Genomic DNA, 18,401 nt, shown 5'->3' on the forward strand with positions numbered 1-18,401 from the left:
GACAGTAAGCCGGACGTGGAAAAAATGGTTAGACTCTACATTAGACCAGTGTGGCTGACAGTGTGAGCTGAAAGGTATGAAACGGTTAGAAACACTGAAACTCTCTCTCGAAAAAGACTACACAGGAACATTCAGTCTGCAGCTGTTTAAGTACTTTAGTAAACTCGACCGAGAACCACTGGGTGGTACTTTGAAAGATCCATTCTAATGAACACTTCCTCTGGAAGATACCTTCCAACAGACACTCAGAGACAGAGAAGCTACAGCTACAAAATACATTGTGAATTCTGGGGAACACAACCAGAGACTTCTGATGAACTACTGATTGAGTGATTACAACAGAGCGAGACAACAAAGACATACAATTGTAAATATGTACATTGCATTTCTAAATACAAATGAGCGGTTGTTGGGTTATTAAATATCCATATTTACAGTGAGCGTATTATTCAACTGTATGTATGATAGGTGAAGTCCTTTGCCTCTTCTTTCCCGCTCCTTCTTACATGCCCTCCCTTTTCATTGTGTAACAAGCCGTCATATCGGGTTAGTCCACTAGGGACTTTTCATTGCATTATGTAGTAATAAGTGTGTAATCTATCCTCTTTGTGTGTTTATGTACATCTGTGTGATTATTTAGTTAGTTAGTAAATAAATAATTAAGCCAATTTGTATATCGCTGATTAATCATTTATGCTAGGGTTCATGCAGATATTCAAGAATTTTGCGACATTCAGAATGACACGGAAGAGGGAAATAAGAATGAATTAATTGACTGATGTAAGAGATATTCTTTAGAGTTTAGTCGGGAGACAGTTACTCGTTGAATAAACTTTTCCCGTGGTGCCCCAAGTTACTAATTGAGTTAATTGATACATGATTAATGTAATCATCATAATAATTAAACGTAGTTTATTGATTTGATAAAATAATAGTCAAACACATTAATGATAGGAGTGTATTACTCGCTAATGTTCAATCTCTGGATATAAAGTTGACGAGCGGAGGGCAAGGATTTCCTTCCAGAGAGACATCAGGGATTGTAATATACTCTGTTTCACGGAGACATGGCTCTCTCGGGATATACTGTCTAAGTCCGTACAGCCAGTTGGGTTCTCAGTTCATTGCGCAGACAGGAATAAATATCTCTCCGGGAGAAGACAGGCAGGGGTGTATGTTTCAAGATTAACTACCCATGGTGTGATTGTGATAACATACAGGAACTCAAGTCTTTTGTTCACCCAACCTAAAATAACTAACAATCAAATGCTGACCGTATTACCTCCTAAGAGAATTATCTTCGCTTATAGTCACAGACATGTATCTTCCCCTTCAAGCTGATACCACGACGGCCCTCAAAGAACTTCACTGGACTCTTTGCAAACTGGAAACCACATATCCTGAGGCCGCATTTATTGTAGCTGGGGATTTTAACAAAGAAGATTTGAGGAAAATGCTACCGAAGTTCTATCAACATATTGACTGCAGTACTCACGCTGCTAAAACACTCAACCACTGCTACTGTCACATGAGATGACGTTGGAGAGACGAAGCAGGTACGGGGAGTAAAACATTTAATAAAGACGGACATAGAACGAAACAGGAACAGCATCAGCAAACTAATATTAAAGACAAAAACAATACAATGCAGCAGCGGGGAACAGAGCTGGGGAACTGACAAATATAGGGGAGGAAATAAACAGGTGATAATAATGCTGATGCGCGTGATGAGGCAAGGCAGGTGTGAGTGATGGATGGCAGGAGTGCGTGATGCAGGGCAACCTGGCGCCCTTAAGTGGCAAGGGGAGGGAAGAGCGGGAGCAGACGTGACAGTACCCCCCCCCCCCCCCCTCTTGGGGCGCCACCCGCCGTCCCACCTGGACTAGCCGGCCAAGATATGGACGCTGGGGCAAGCCGGTTGGGGCGTGGAAGCCCGACAAACCGGCAGGAGTGTCAGAGCCTGGCGAGCTGGCTGAGGCATGGGAGCCTGACGATTCGGCTGAGGCAAGACGCCTGTCGATCCCGCTGCAGAGAGGGAGCCTGATGATCCGGTGGAGAGTGACGTGGGATGGGAAGCCGCCTAGCCAACCGAGGTAAGGAAACCACTTGAGCCAGCTAGGGCGTGGAAGCCTGACGAGCTGGCTAGGCACCTCCGGTTCCATCGGTGGCGACCCAGAGCCGATGCCACCATACCAACCGGAACGCCAGTACTCCCCGATGTTGGCTGCTGCATTCTGTCACATGAGATGACGCTGGACAGACGAAGCAGGTATGGGGAGTAAAACATTTAATAAAGACGGACATAGAACGAGACAGGAGCAGCATCAGCAAACTAATATTAAAGACAAAAACAATACAATGCAGCAGCAGGGAACAGAGCTGGGGAACTGACAAATATAGGGGAGGAAATGAACAGGTGATAAGTGAGTCCAGGTGAGTCCAATAACGCTGATGCACATGACGAGGGAAGGCAGGTGTGCGTGATGGATGGCAGGAGTGTGTGATGCAGGGCAACCTGGCGCCCTCAAGCGCCAGGGAGAGGGAAAAGTGGGAGCAGACGTGACAGCTACTTCAACTTCCGGGATGACTACAAGGCCCTCCCTTCGGCAAAACTGATCACGACTCCATTTTGCTCCTCCCTTTCTATAGGCAGAAACTGAAACAGGAAGTACCCGTGATAAGGACTATTCAACACTGGTCTGACCAATCAAAATACACGCTTCAAGATAGTTTTGATGACGTGGACTGGGATATGTTCCCGGTAGCCTCTGAGAATAACATTGACAAATTTTCTGATATGGTGAGTTTATCAGGAAGTGTATAGGAGATGTTGTACGCACTGTGACTATTAAAACCTACCCTAATCAGAAACCGTGGATAGATGTCAGCATTCGCACAACACTGAAAGTGCGAACCACCACATTTAACCATGGCAAGGTGACTAGGAATCTGGCAGAATACAAACAGTGTAGTTATTCCCACCATAAGGCAATCAAACAAGAAAAACATCAGTATAGAGACGGAGTCCCAATTCAACAGCTCAGACAGGAGACGTATGTGACAGGGTCTACAGACAATCACAGACTACAAAAGGAAAACCAGCCAGGTCAATAACAAAAGTTTATCTCAATACTTTGTTATATACCCTTTGTTGGCAATGACAGAGGTCAAACGTCTTCTGTAAGTCTTAATAAGGTTTTCACACACTGTTGCTGGTACTTCGGCCCATTCCTCCATGCAGATCTCCTTTAGAGCAGTGATGTTTTGGGGCTGTTGCTGGGCAACACAGACTTTCAACTCCCTCCAAAGATATGTATGTCTTCCATTTCCTAATAATTGCTCCCACAGTTGATTTCTTCAAACCAAGCTGCTTACCTATTGCAGATTCAGTCTTCCAAGCCTGGTGCAGGTCTACAATTTTGTTTCTGGTCTTGGCCATAGTGGAGTTTGGAGGTTATGGACAGGTGTCTTTAATACTGATAACAAGTTCAAACAGGTGCCATTAATACAGGTAACGAGTGGAGGACAGAGGAGCCTCTTAAAGAAGAAGTTACAGGTCTGTGAGAGCCAGAAATCTTGCTTGTTTGTAGGTGACCAAATACCTATTTTTCACCATAATTTGCATATAAATTCATAAAAAATCCTACAACGTGATTTTCTGGATTTTTTTCTCTCATTTTGTCTGTCATAGTTGAAGTGTACCTATGATGAAAATTACAGACCTCTCTCATCTTTTTAAGTGGGAGAACGTGCACAATTGGTGGCTGACTAAATACTTTTTTGCCCCACTGTATATCTTACCACTAGTATATTACCATGAGTATTTATATGTTCCTGCTACCAGTCACTTGTCAGCCCTCTTTACATGTATATCCGTCTATCCCTGTATATAAACTCAGCAAAAAAAGAAACATCCTCTCACTGTCAACTACGTTTATTTTCAGCAAACTTAACATATGTAAATATTTGTATGAACATAACAAGATTCAACAACTGAGACATAAACTGAACAAGTTCCACAGACATGTGACTAACAGAAATTTAATAATGTGTCCCTGAAAAAAGGGGGGGGGGGGGGTCAAAATCAAAAGTAACAGTCAGTATCTATTGCGGCCACCACCTGCATTAAGCACTGCAGTGCATCTCCTCCTCATGGACTGCACCAGATTTGCCAGTTCTTTCTGTGAGATGTTACCCCACTTTTCCACCAAGGCACCTGCAAGTTCCCGGACATTCCGGCGCCGACAGAGATGGCCGCCTCGCTTCGCGTTCCTAGGAAACTATGCATTTTTTTGTTTTTTTACGTGTTATTTCTTACATTAGTACCCCAGGTCATCTTAGGTTTCATTACATACAGTCGAGAAGAACTACTGAATATAAGATCAGCATCAACTCACCATCAGTACGACCAAGAACATGTTTTTCGCGACGCGGATCCTGTGTTCTGCCTTACAAACAGGACAACGGAGTGGATCCTATGCAGCGACCCAAAAAAACGACTCCGAAAGAGAGGGAAACGAGGCGGTCTTCTGGTCAGACTCCGGAGACGGGCACAGCGCGCACCACTCCCTAGCATTCTTCTTGCCAATGTCCAGTCTCTTGACAACAAGGTTGATGAAATCCGAGCAAGGGTAGCATTCCAGAGGGACATCAGAGACTGTAACGTTCTTTGCTTCACGGAAACGTGGCTTACTGGAGAGACGCAATCCGAAGCGGTGCAGCCAACAGGTTTCTCCACGCATCGCGCAGACAGGAAAAAACATCTTTCTTAAAAAGAGGGGCGGGGGCGTATGCCTTATGACTAACGTGACATGGTGCGATGAAAGAAACATACAGGAACTCAAATCCTTCTGTTCACCTGATTTAGAATTCCTCACAATCAAATGTAGACCGCATTATCTACCAAGAGAATTCTCTTCGATTATAATCACAGCCGTATATATCCCCCCCCAAGCAGACACATCGATGGCTCTGAACGAACTTTATTTAACTCTCTGCAAACTGGAAACAATTTATCCGGAGGCTGCATTCATTGTAGCTGGGGATTTTAACAAGGCTAATCTGAAAACAAGACTCCCCAAATTTTATCAGCATATCGATTGCGCAACCAGGGGAGGAAAGACCTTGGACCATTGTTACTCTAACTTCCGCGACGCATATAAGGCCCTGCCCCGCCCCCCTTTCGGAAAAGCTGACCACGACTCCATTTTGTTGATCCCTGCCTACAGACAGAAACTAAAACAAGAGGCTCCCACGCTGAGGTCTGTCCAACGCTGGTCCGACCAAGCTGACTCCACACTCCAAGACTGCTTCCATCACGTGGACTGGGAGATGTTTCGTATTGCGTCAGATAACAACATTGACGAATACGCTGATTCGGTGTGCGAGTTCATTAGAACGTGCGTTGAAGATGTCGTTCCCATAGCAACGATTAAAACATTCCCTAACCAGAAACCGTGGATTGATGGCAGCATTCGTGTGAAACTGAAAGCGCGAACCACTGCTTTTAATCAGGGCAAGGTGTCTGGTAACATGACCGAATACAAACAGTGCAGCTATTCCCTCCGCAAGGCTATCAAACAAGCTAAGCGCCAGTACAGAGACAAAGTAGAATCTCAATTCAACGGCTCAGACACAAGAGGCATGTGGCAGGGTCTACAGTCAATCACGGACTACAGGAAGAAACCCAGCCCAGTCACGGACCAGGATGTCTTGCTCCCAGGCAGACTAAATAACTTTTTTGCCCGCTTTGAGGACAATACAGTGCCACTGACACGGCCTGCAACGAAAACATGCGGTCTCTCCTTCACTGCAACCGAGGTGAGTAAGACATTTAAACGTGTTAACCCTCGCAAGGCTGCAGGCCCAGATGGCATCCCCAGCCGCGCCCTCAGAGCATGCGCAGACCAGCTGGCCGGTGTGTTTACGGACATATTCAATCAATCCCTATACCAGTCTGCTGTTCCCACATGCTTCAAGAGGGCCACCATTGTTCCTGTTCCCAAGAAAGCTAAGGTAACTGAGCTAAATGACTACCGCCCCGTAGCACTCACATCCGTCATCATGAAGTGCTTTGAGAGACTAGTCAAGGACCATATCACCTCCACCCTACCTGACACCCTAGACCCACTCCAATTTGCTTACCGCCCAAATAGGTCCACAGACGATGCAATCTCAACCACACTGCACACTGCCCTAACCCATCTGGACAAGAGGAATACCTATGTGAGAATGCTGTTCATCGACTACAGCTCGGCATTCAACACCATAGTACCCTCCAAGCTCGTCATCAAGCTCGAGACCCTGGGTCTCGACCCCGCCCTGTGCAACTGGGTACTGGCACGGGCCGCCCCCAGGTGGTGAGGGTAGGCAACAACATCTCCTCCCCGCTGATCCTCAACACTGGGGCCCCACAAGGTTGCGTTCTGAGCCCTCTCCTGTACTCCCTGTTCACCCACGACTGCGTGGCCACGCACGCCTCCAACTCAATCATCAAGTTTGCGGACGACACAACAGTGGTAGGCTTGATTACCAACAACGATGAGACGGCCTACAGGGAGGAGGTGAGGGCCCTCGGAGTGTGGTGTCAGGAAAACAACCTCACACTCAACGTCAACAAAACTAAGGAGATGATTGTGGACTTCAGGAAACAGCAGAGGGAACACCCCCCTATCCACATCGATGGAACAGTAGTGGAGAGGGTAGCAAGTTTTAAGTTCCTCGGCATACACATCACAGACAAACTGAATTGGTCCACTCACACAGACAGCATCGTGAAGAAGGCGCAGCAGCGCCTCTTCAACCTCAGGAGGCTGAAGAAATTCGGCTTGTCACCAAAAGCACTCACAAACTTCTACAGATGCACAATCGAGAGCATCCTGGCGGGCTGTATCACCGCCTGGTATGGCAACTGCACCGCCCTCAACCGTAAGGCTCTCCAGAGGGTAGTGAGGTCTGCACAACGCATCACCGGGGGCAAACTACCTGCCCTCCAGGACACCTACACCACCCGATGTCACAGGAAGGCCATAAAGATCATCAAGGACATCAACCACCCGAGCCACTGCCTGTTCACCCCGCTATCATCCAGAAGGCGAGGTCAGTACAGGTGCATCAAAGCTGGGACCGAGAGACTGAAAAACAGCTTCTATCTCAAGGCCATCAGACTGTTAAACAGCCACCACTAACACTGAGTGGCTGCTGCCAACACACTGACACTGACTCAACTCCAGCCACTTTAATAATGGGAATTGATGGGAATTGATGTAAATATATCACTAGCCACTTTAAACAATGCTACCTTATATAAATGTTACTTACCCTACATTATTCATCTCATACGCATACGTATATACTGTACTCTATATCATCGACGGTATCCTTATGTAATACATGTATCACTAGCCACTTTATACTATACTATGCCACTTTGTTTACATACTCATCTCATTTGTACATACTGTACCCGATACCATCTACTGTATCTTGCCTTTGCTGCTCTGTACCGTCACTCATTCATATATCCTTATGTACATATTCTTTATCCCCTTACACTGTGTACAAGACAGTAGTTTTGGAATTGTTAGTTAGATTACTTGTTATTACTGCATTGTCGGAACTAGAAGCACAAGCATTTCGCTACACTCGCATTAACATCTGCTAACCATGTGTATGTGACAAATAAAATTTGATTTGATTTGATTTGACTTGACATTTCTGGGGGGAATGGCCCTAGCCCTCACCCTCTGATTCAACAGGCCCCAGACGTGCTCAATGGGATTGAGATCCGGGCTCTTTGCTGGCCATGGCAGAACACTGACATTCCGGTCTTGCAGGAAATCATGCACAGAACGAGCAGTATGGCTGGTGGCATTGTCATGCATTTCAGGATGAGCCTGCAGGAAGGGTACCACATGAGGGAGGAGGATGTCTTCGCTGTAACGCACAGCGTTGAGATTGCCTGCAATGACAACAAGCTCAGTCCGATGATGCTGTGACACACCACCCAGAACATGACGGACCCTCCACCTCCAAATCAATCCCACTCCAGAGTACAGGCCTCGGTGTAACGCTCATTCCTTCGAAGATAAACGCAAATCCGACCATCACCCCTGGTGAGACAAAACCGCGACTCGTCAGCGGTCCAGCGACGGTGGGTTTGTGCCCATAGGTGACGTTGTTGTCGGTGATGTCTGGTGAGGATCTGCCTTACAACAGGCCTACAAGCCCTCAGTCCAGCCTCTCTCAGCCTATTGCGGACAGTCTGTGCACTGATGGAGGGATTGTGCATTCCTGGTGTAACTTGGGCAGTTGTTATTGCCATCCTGTACCTGTCCAGCAGGTGTGATGTTCGGATGTACCGATCCTGTGCAGATGTTGTTAAACATGGTCTGCCACTCCGAGGACTATCTGCTGTCCGTCCTGTCTCCCTGTAGCGCTGTCTTACAGTATGGTGACGTTGCAATTTATATCCCTGGCCACATCTGCAGTCCTCATGCCTCCTTGCAGCATGCCTAAGGCATGTTCACTCAGATGAGCAGGGACCCTGGGCATCTTTCTTTTGGTGTTTTTCAGAGTCAGTAGAAAGGCCTCTATAGTGTCCTAAGTTTTCAGAACTGTGACCTTAATTGCCTACCGTCTGTAGGCTGTTACACGGAACCCAAACCGTCTGCGCGCATGTGCGCCATCGTGCGCTATCGTGCATAAATGTATTTTGTCCCCCTACACCAAACGTGATCACGACACGCAGGTTAAAATATCAAAACAAACTCTGAACCATTTACATTAATTTGGGGACAGGTCGAAAAGCATTAAACATGTATGGCAATTTAGCTAGTTAGCTTGCTGTTGCTAGCTAATTTGTCTTGGGATATAAACATTGAGTTGTTATTTTACCTGAAATGGACAAGGTCTTTTACTCTGACAATTAATCCACACATAAAACGGCCAACCGAATCGTTTCTAGTCATCTCTCCTCCTTCCAGGCTTTTTCATATTTGGACTTTTATCGTGATTGGCATCTACACTTTTACCACAACAACCGGCAAAACATTTCATCTTTCAATCACCCACGTGGGTATAACCAATGAGGAGATGGCACGTGGGTACCTGCTTCTATAAACCAACGAGGAGATGGGAGAGGCAGGACTTGCAGCGCGATCTGCGTCAGAAATAGGAATGACGCAGACGCTCGTTGGCGCGCGCGAGCAGTGTGGATGCAATAATTGAATAACACGGATTTCTACATTTATTTTGCGACGCTCGCTCGCGCGACGTGTCTGGTCTGGTCAGCATGTTAGAATCACCTTTGGCAGCGATTACACCTGTGAGTCTTTTGTAGGGATGCATGATATATCGGTGAACATATCAGAATCGGCTGATATTAGCTAAAAATGCCAACATCAGTATCGGCCGATGTCTAGTTTAATGCCGATGTGCAAAACCGATGTCAAAGCTGACGTGCATACCTATATAACGTAGGTAATGACGTAATGACGCCATGTAAAATTTTGCGCTACACGTGCAACACAGCATTCCTAACCTAGCCCACAATGTCTGCTGTGTGGATTGAGCAGTCAACAAGTCGGGCAGTCATTTGAAAGAGTAAGAACATTTCAGCGAGACAACTCAAAAGGCGAAATCCATTAAAGCCACAATAATGGAATTCCTTGCCCTTGACAATCAACCGTTCGTTCTCTGTCGTGGGTGATGTTGGCTTTCGCTGACTGGTCGAGCACAGGTACACACTACCAAGTGCGCTATTTTTCAGATGTTGCACTACCGGATTTACACAGTAATAGCGCCACTGCTATTAGCTTCACAACATACATACTATGGAACACCGTTTGGGCCTTTGCGTGTCAAAAAAGACACAGTAGCACTGTCAAAGATATACAAAAAAGTCTGCAAACACCGGCCACGAAAGATGTGTTTACAATAACTCGTTGGTAATAAAGCATAATTTGTTCGACCGCAACTTCTGGGGTAGCTATCTTTAGCTTGATAACTAGCTAGCACCAATACAACCAGCCTCAAAACAATGACCAGTAGAAACTGCAGTCATTTTCATTATTCTTAGCAATGATTTAGGAATCCTTGTGAGTAAGTATTTTTGTATGCCTATTGAAATTGAACTTCAGTTCATGAAAATAAATAGCTTGCCAGCTCCTTAACCCTCTAATGTTGCTCAAAGCTAACATTATAATCAGCCAGCTAGCTTCATCTGGCTAGTGCGGCTCGACCGGACCGGGTTACGTGTTGTGAAGGGAGCAACAATAAGGATTAGGCACAATAGTGGAATTTGCGGTCTGTTATTTTAGATGAATATAGCTACTGAAACAGATTGTCGTTTTGCTATGTTTTTAGGGAAGAACATTGTTTGCATCCATGAGCTAGCTAGCTTTATTTTATGACCAGCACTGTAGGTGTGCGAGACAACTTTACCAGCATCATAGCATACGTATCGATGAATCATTGTGACATATGAAATACGACTGATTGTGTAATAACTACATAAAAAAATGAATGAACGCATTAAATTATGTGACGTGCAGTCATATTCATGTCCTGATTGGTCAACAAGCTTAGTTGACCCGTCAAACAGTGTTATTTGACACGCAAAGACCCAAACGGCGTTCCATAGAAATCCTGGTTGAGAATGAAACGACTAAACAAATTAACAACAAAACAGCACAGCAAGTAAGTGAAAGAAATAGGTTTTGATTATGTTTTACTGGTAATGGGGACATACGTAAATGCCAACAAAGTAACTTTTTGGTCAGTGTGGAGTGTGTGTAACCTTTATTTAACTAGGCAAGTTAGTTAAGAACAAAATATTATTTACAATGACGGCCTACCCCGGCCAAACCTGGACGACGCTGGCAAGGAAAATGTCAGATATTGGTATCGGCCAAAAATGTCATATTGGTGCATCACTAGTCTTTTTGAGTAAGTCTCTAAGAGCTATGCACACCTGGATTGTACAAAATTTGCCCATGTATACTTTAATTCTTCAATCTCTGTCAAGTTGGTTGTTGATCATGGCTAGACAGCCATTTATAAGTCTAGCCATGGATTTCAAGTCGATTTAAGTCAACTCTAGCAAGGCCACTCAGGAACATTCAATGTCGTCTTCGTAAGCAACTCCAGTGTATATTTGGACGTGTTTTAGGTTATTGTCTTACTGGAAGGTGAATTTGTCTCGCAGTGTCTGTTGGAAAGCAGACTGAACCAGCTTTTCCTCTAGGATTTTTTTTTATCCCCCAAAAAACTGACCAGTTCTTGCCGATGACGAGCATATCCATAACATGATGCAGCCACCACGATGCTTGAAAAAGTGGTACTCAGTGATGTGTTGGATTTACCACAAACATAACTAAAGTTAATTTCTTTGCCACATGCTTTTGCAGTAGTACTTTAGTGCCTTATTGCAAACAGGATGCATGTTTTGGAATATTTGTATTCTGTACAATCTGTCATTTAGGTTAGTATAGTGGAGTAACTACAATGTTGTTGATCCATCCTCAGTTTTCTCCCATCACAGCCATTAAACTCTGTAACTGTTTTACAAGAACCATTGGCCTCTTGGTGAAATCCCTGAGCGGTTTCCTTCCTCTCCGGAAACTGAGTTAAGAAGGACGCCTGTATCTTTGTAGTGACTGGGTGTATTGATACACCATCCAAAGTGTGATTAATAACTTCATCATGCACAAAGGAATATTCAGTGTCTGATTTTATTTTATTTTTACCCATCTACCAATGCAAGGCATTGAAAAACTCTGTTCTTTGTGGTTGAATCTGTGTTTGAAATTCTGTACTTGACTGAGGGACCTTACAAATATCTGTATGTGTGGGGTACAGAGATGGGGTAATAATTCCAAAATATGTTAACACTATTATTGCACACAGTGAGTCCATGCAGCTTATTATGTGACCTGTTAGGCACATTTTTACCTGGACTTTTTACCTGAACTTATTTAGGCTTGACAAAACAAAGGGGTTGAATTTTTTTTTCTGTATTCATTTGTAAATATTTCTAAAAACAAAATTCAGTTTTGATATTTTGGGGTATTGTGTGGATAATTGGTGACACACAATCTCAATTGAATCCATTTTAAATTCTGTCTGTAACAACACAATTTGGAAAAAGTCAAGGGGTGTGAATACTTTCTGAAGTCACTGTGCTGAGAATTTTAGTGTGTATTGAGGTAATGAAGTAAAAAAAAAATATATATATATATAATACTTGTTTTGCTTACCCACAAACTGCAGTTACTTGTTTTGAGTTGATTTGGCTCACCTAGAAAATGCATCAAGATAATTGGTCTTGTTTTAAGATATTCTGACTTGTTTCAATACTTTTCTTTAGGTTAAAGTAAGCAAAAATAATGATTTTTTTTAGACGTCAAGTCATTGCATTCTTATGTTATGAGATGCCGTATCTAGGTAAGACCAACATTTATGCAATGTACATGTAGTGTACAGGGCCATAGATACTCTATACGGCAAACTTTTGACACCAGACATATTTGCCCCCTAAGTGGTGGTTTTCTGGCGGTGGTGACTGGCTGGTCTCAGACTAATGTGGCTGTGGTGATTGGCTGATGGTTTATGTTTGTGTGTGTGTGGCCTCTCCCTCCTTAGGCATACTGGCGGTCGTGTGCAGCCCTCCTGGGCCAGGTCCTTCAGGATTCCTTTAAAGAGGACTTCTCTGTGGAGCAGCTCAGAGTCCCAGAGGTGCTAGGTAAATGCCAGGAAACACTCATACCCATGTTGTCCCTACCATTTTCATTAAAAAAACATCAGGAAATGACTGGCATCTAGTTAACAGATTGGAACTGAATCCTATGGGGATTGGGGTGTTTCTTGTGTTTCTACTCAGCAATAGACAGTGCATTCGGGAAAGTATTCAGATACCTTGACTAGTTGCACATTTTGTTATGTTACAGCTTTATTCTGAAATTGATTAGAATAATCTACACACAATACCCCATAATGACAAAACGAAAAAACTGAAATAACTTATTACATAAATATTCTGACCCTTTGCTATGAGACTCTTAATTGGGCTCAGGTGCATCCTGTTTCCATTGATCATCCTTCAGATGTTTCAAAAAGCTGTTACCAAAAAGCTCCTGTCTAAGGTCCCACAGTTGACAGTGCATGTCAGAGCAAGAACCAAGCCATGAGGTTGACAGAATAGTCCGTAAAGCTTTGAGACAGGATTGTGTCGAGGCACAGATCTGGGGAAGGTTACCAAAAAATGTCTGCAGTATTGAAGTCTGCAGTATTGCAGTATCCACCATTCTTAAATGGAAGAAGTTTGGAACCACCAAGACTTCCTATAGCTGGCCGCCTGGCTAAACTGAGCAATTGGGGGAGAAGGGCCTTGGTCAGGGAGGCTGACAGAGCTCCAGAGTTCAAAAATCAAATCACATTTTGTCACATACACATGTTTAGCAGATGCTGTTGCAGGTGTAGGGAAATGCGTGTAATGCTTCTGTGGAGATGGGAGAACCTTCCAGAAGGACCAAGATCTCTGCAGTGGTCCACTAATCAGGCCTTTATGTTAGAGTGGCCAGAAGCCACTCCTCAGTAAAAGGCACATGACAGCCCGCTTGGAGTTTGCCAAAATGCACCTAAAGGACTCTCAGACCATGATAAACAAGATTCTCTGGTCTGATTAAACCAAAATTGAAACCAAGACTGAATGCATCATGTTGTGGAGATGTTTTTCAGCGGCAGGGACTGGGAGACTAGTCAGGATAGAGAGGAAGATGACCGGAGCAAAGTGCAAAGATCCTTGATAAAAACCTGCTCCAGAGATCTCAGGACCTCAGACTGGGGTGAAGGTTCACCTTCCAACAGGACAGTGACCCGAAGCACACAGCCAAGACAAGGCAAGAGTGGCTTTGGGACAAGTGGCTTCGGGACGAATTGAGGCGGTTCTGAGGGCAAAAGGGGGTGCAACTCAATATTAGGAGGGTGTTCCTAATGTTTTGTGTACACAGTGTATATAATACATATAATGTATGCTATCTCTCTCCGCAGTAACTTCAGGAGCATTCTGTTGTGATGTGGTGCGTTTTTGTCCATTAGAAATGAATGGTAAATAATGTATTATGTAACTTTGGAGGCATATTTATTATAAATAAGAATAGAATGTTTCTAAACACTTCTACATTAATGTTGAATGCTACCATCATTACGGATAATCTTGAATAAATCATGAATAATGATGAGTGAGAAAGTTAGAGGGTTATAAAATCATATGCCCAACACATGCTAACCTCTCACCATTGCCAGTAACAGAGGAGGTTAGAATGTCTTGGGGGTATGATCTTTGATCCTCTCAGTCATCATTATTCACGATTCATTCAGGAATATCCGTCATCATGGTAGCCATCACATTATTGTAGAAGTGTTTAAAAATATATTCTATTCTCATTAACAAAAAGAGTAAGTCCAAAATTAATTATTTACCATTAAATTCTATTGGGCAGAAAATAATCTGAAACACAACCAAAACACCAAAACGAACTGCAAATGCATCCAACAAGTTTGTAGAGTCACAAGCTTGATGTAGTCATTGCGTGCTTGGAAAATGGGACCAATTACTTAACTTTGACTACTTTATTCATAAGAATCTTTAGGGGTGTCAATAACTTTGACACCTACCTCTTTATCAAGGGTGTCAATAATTTCGGACACCACTGTGCATGCGTGTTAAGCAAAGTGAAATGACCTGAGAGTGTTGTGTGTGTCCCAGGAGTCCCTGCGCTCTCTGACACGTGGTGCTCAGCAGCTGATCCATCGGGACCTGCCCTGGGAGCCTCTGGAGGTGGCGCCCCCTGTGGCCCTGGAGGTCTTCTCTCACAGCAGGTACTTTATTTCTATACCCTCTGTTGTTCAATTGTATCATTTTTGGGGGATAAAATATACAAGACAAGCCGAAATAATGCAAAGGTATTGAATTTGGCCATCAGTACCCTCTGTCGGAGGACTGAAAAGGGGTAGCAGCTTGTTACATGCTGTTATAACCGGTTATAACCTCCTAGCATTTTTCTGGGCAGAAGGCCTATTGGCAAAGCCAGTTTCGAAACCTCTCTTCTCTTGCAATATTTTCCCCTCTATCCCTTTTCCTCCATGTTTTCATAGCTCTTTTGCACTTATTTTTACTCTGTTTCGTATTCTCTCTTCCAGTGTTCTAGCTGTGCCTGTGTCTGTGTCTGTGTTTGCAGGTGTAAGCAGGAGGAAGTGGAGGAGAAGTCCTAAAGGCACAAAGTCCTAAAGGCACAGTGATGCTCTACAGGTGAGCTACAGGAACTGTACCGTGGTAGAACTCACTCACACTTATTGAATACACACTCATCTTCACTATGTTCTCATACACATATGACACACACATACTTGTCTCACCTCCTATCTGTCTGTCTCGTAGGTGTGGGGGGACCATGTTCTGTTGAGTGGGGGCCCCTTGGTGGCCAGGACAGGGCTGTGCGCTAAGTATGAGGTCACTGCCATCCACCCTCTAGGAGAGGGTGAGTGGGGTCTCCACCGCCGGGCCCAGGGGCTCTCACTGCCCCTCCAGCTACAGGTACACATGTGCACAAATCTGCAGGACTTGTTTCTGTCAATGTATAAAGCATCTTTGGATGTGTTCGATTGTCACTGAGTGAATAAGTGTCACTGAGTGAATAAGTGTCACTGAGTGAATAACTGTCACTGAGTGAATGAGTGCCACTGAGTGAATGAGTGCCACTGAGTGAATGAGTGCCACTGAGTGAATGAGTGCCACTGAGTGAATGAGTGACACTGAGTGAATGAGTGCCACTGAGTGAATGAGTGTCACTGAGTGAGTCATTGAATTTATTTATCCTGTTCTCTTTCCTTAGGTCCACCATACTGTGTGGAGGAAACTGAGGAGCAGTGCAGAGAACCTGGTAAGAAAATATTACTCTTCACAATTTAAAGACCAAGTTCACTTTTTTGAAGTTGTAGCTTATATGCGACATACCTAAGATGTTGTAATTTCATCTGAACTGTTTTTAAGTTTGTTAGCTGGTTATTCAACAACGTCCAGAGTCTCCTGGCTAGTATTTTTGGAGCATGTCGCAATGCCAGTGGAAATTGTTGGTACCAGCTAGCGGTGCATTACAAATGTTCTGAGAATCAGGTTATGCTTCCCCCTTCACATCGCTCCACATTATTTTGAGTGTTTTGGATAAAACAACACCGCCTAGGTAAGTCAAAATGAGTTAAAACCCATCCTGATCTCACTTTTTTATTTTTACTGAAAGGTTTCTACAGTATCTCAAATCTTTACTGCTGACGTGCACGATTGTTTGGGTCCATATCAACAGTTGACTAATGAACAAAATTCTAAAATATGTTTGAGTAAAGTGATCCTTTAAAAAGTGAAGTATCCCTTTTAAGATTCCCTATCAGTATCTATTTATACTTAATTATTGAACTGCCGATTTAATCCTATTGGCTCTCCCTCTCCGCAGGTTGAGGTGCCCACAGGATCAGCCAATGAAGCCGTTTCAGATACATTGACTCTGCCCTCTGCCCCTGAACAGTCTCCTCCCCCTACCGCACAGCAAGGATCATGACTATAACCTTGTCATAATATATGTCTTTGTAATATTTGTGAAATAAATGTGTACAAAATGTATAAGGTATGGAAATCATCCCCTCTCCTCTGTATACTAAATGTTTGCTGAAAATTAAGCGAGTTATTGGTTTATGACAGTGTAGCTGATGTGGTGTAGAATGAAGTTGCTGATCTTGGGTCAGTTTTGCATTTCCCCCACTAATGAATGGGGTAGGGGAAGCTGATCCTAGATCTGTACATAATAGCTGATATGGAATCAAAGTCTTGTTGTGCAGAACGTAACTGGTTTGCGCCCGGTGAGGGACAGAACCTACTCGGTTGCCACAGCACAGCCCAGTTTACTGTTCCTTAATCTTTCATGCTTGCCGGGGATTTGAAACCCAAGTCAAATGAATTGGTGACCTGTAGTGTGTGATATAGCCATCTGTATTCTGTGTGGAATGAAAGCTGTGGTCCGTGCCATGCTCGAGCATGTTAAAGCCTTACACTAACACACCCCTCTGCGGCCTTTAACTGCTCAGCTGACGGTATGTGTGCAAAGTGTGTGTATTGAGTGGTCAGCAGTTTGCTAACACACAAAGACGGGTTTGTGCTGCAGGGGCAGAGCGGCTGTTGTGTCTGTTGCTTTGGGACAGGTGTGTGTGTGTGTGTGTGTGTGTGTGTGTGTGTGTGTGTGTGTGTGTGTGTGTGTGTGTGTGTGTGTGTGTGTGTGTGTGTGTGTGTGTGTGTGTGTGTGTGTGTGTGTGTGTGTGTGTGTGTGTGTGTGTGTGTGTGTGTGTGTGTGTGTGTGTGCGTGTGTGTGTGTGTGTGTGTGTGTGTGTGTGCGTGTGTGTGTGAGAAAGTGGGCATGAGCTGTCACAGATTACCGGATCAGAGTAGTTGACATGTTTTTTGTCCCAAATGGCTCCCTATTTGGTCCACTACTTTTGGCCAGGGTGAATTGGGCTCTGGTCAAAAGTAGTGCACTATATAGGGAATAGGGTTCCGTTTGAGATGAAGAAAAGTGTGATCATATACAGTAACTGTAGACAAACAGTACATGTCAACAGTTACAGTATATTCCTCAAACTGAAACTGTGATATAGTATAAATATAACAATGTATGCATATATGATGCTGCATAATTCATCTTGATCTATGATGCTCCGTGTCTAGAGTCTCAACAATAGTGATGGGACATTTAATATCCACAGTTCCGTGAAGCAGATCGAGAGGTTGCCCATTGCACAGCTGTCGTCCCCGCTCAAACAGCCAGCCCCACCCCGACACCCAGCGACAGTATGGGAGACACACCCATGGACAAATTACAGTCCCCCCACCTCTCACCAATTGAGATGTTTGAATTGGTGCCTGGAATTCCACACCATGGATATTATCCAGAGAAATGCATCAAAATGTAGCCTAAATGTTTTTGTCCACAAAAAGTAGATTCTTCCTGGGCTATGTAATCTAATATCAATTCAATATTTGAATCAACTAACGATGGGATAGGCCTATATTCCTTTGTAAAATATAGCTTAGACTGTTTTCTAAATATGATTTTGTATAGGTCTATAGGCATTAAAAAGAAGCATTCACAATCGATTATTCCACACCCAAACAAAGCAAAAAACTGAAATCCCTAAGCGTTGCGTGGGTAAAATCACTGGGGACGCCCCCCCCCCCCCCTAAAAAAAAAAGCCATATCGCAGCCTATGTGTTATGATAATTGCGTATTTTGCTCTTTAACCTGTTAATTCATATGTCTTGCGACCGTGATATATAGGCCTAAAGGCAGAGACAACAA

The 18,401-nt window shown here is 44.0% G+C and overlaps 1 pseudogene; it reads left to right on the forward strand.

The window, feature by feature from the left end:
• The first annotated feature begins 1,533 nt into the window (after positions 1–1,533).
• LOC139372285 (large ribosomal subunit protein mL39-like) lies at positions 1,534–16,613 on the forward strand (annotated as a pseudogene).
• The last annotated feature ends 1,788 nt before the right edge of the window (positions 16,614–18,401 follow it).

The sequence above is a fragment of the Oncorhynchus clarkii genome, chromosome 18, assembly GCF_045791955.1.
Source record: "Oncorhynchus clarkii lewisi isolate Uvic-CL-2024 chromosome 18, UVic_Ocla_1.0, whole genome shotgun sequence".
Classification (NCBI taxonomy): Eukaryota; Metazoa; Chordata; class Actinopteri; order Salmoniformes; family Salmonidae; genus Oncorhynchus; species Oncorhynchus clarkii.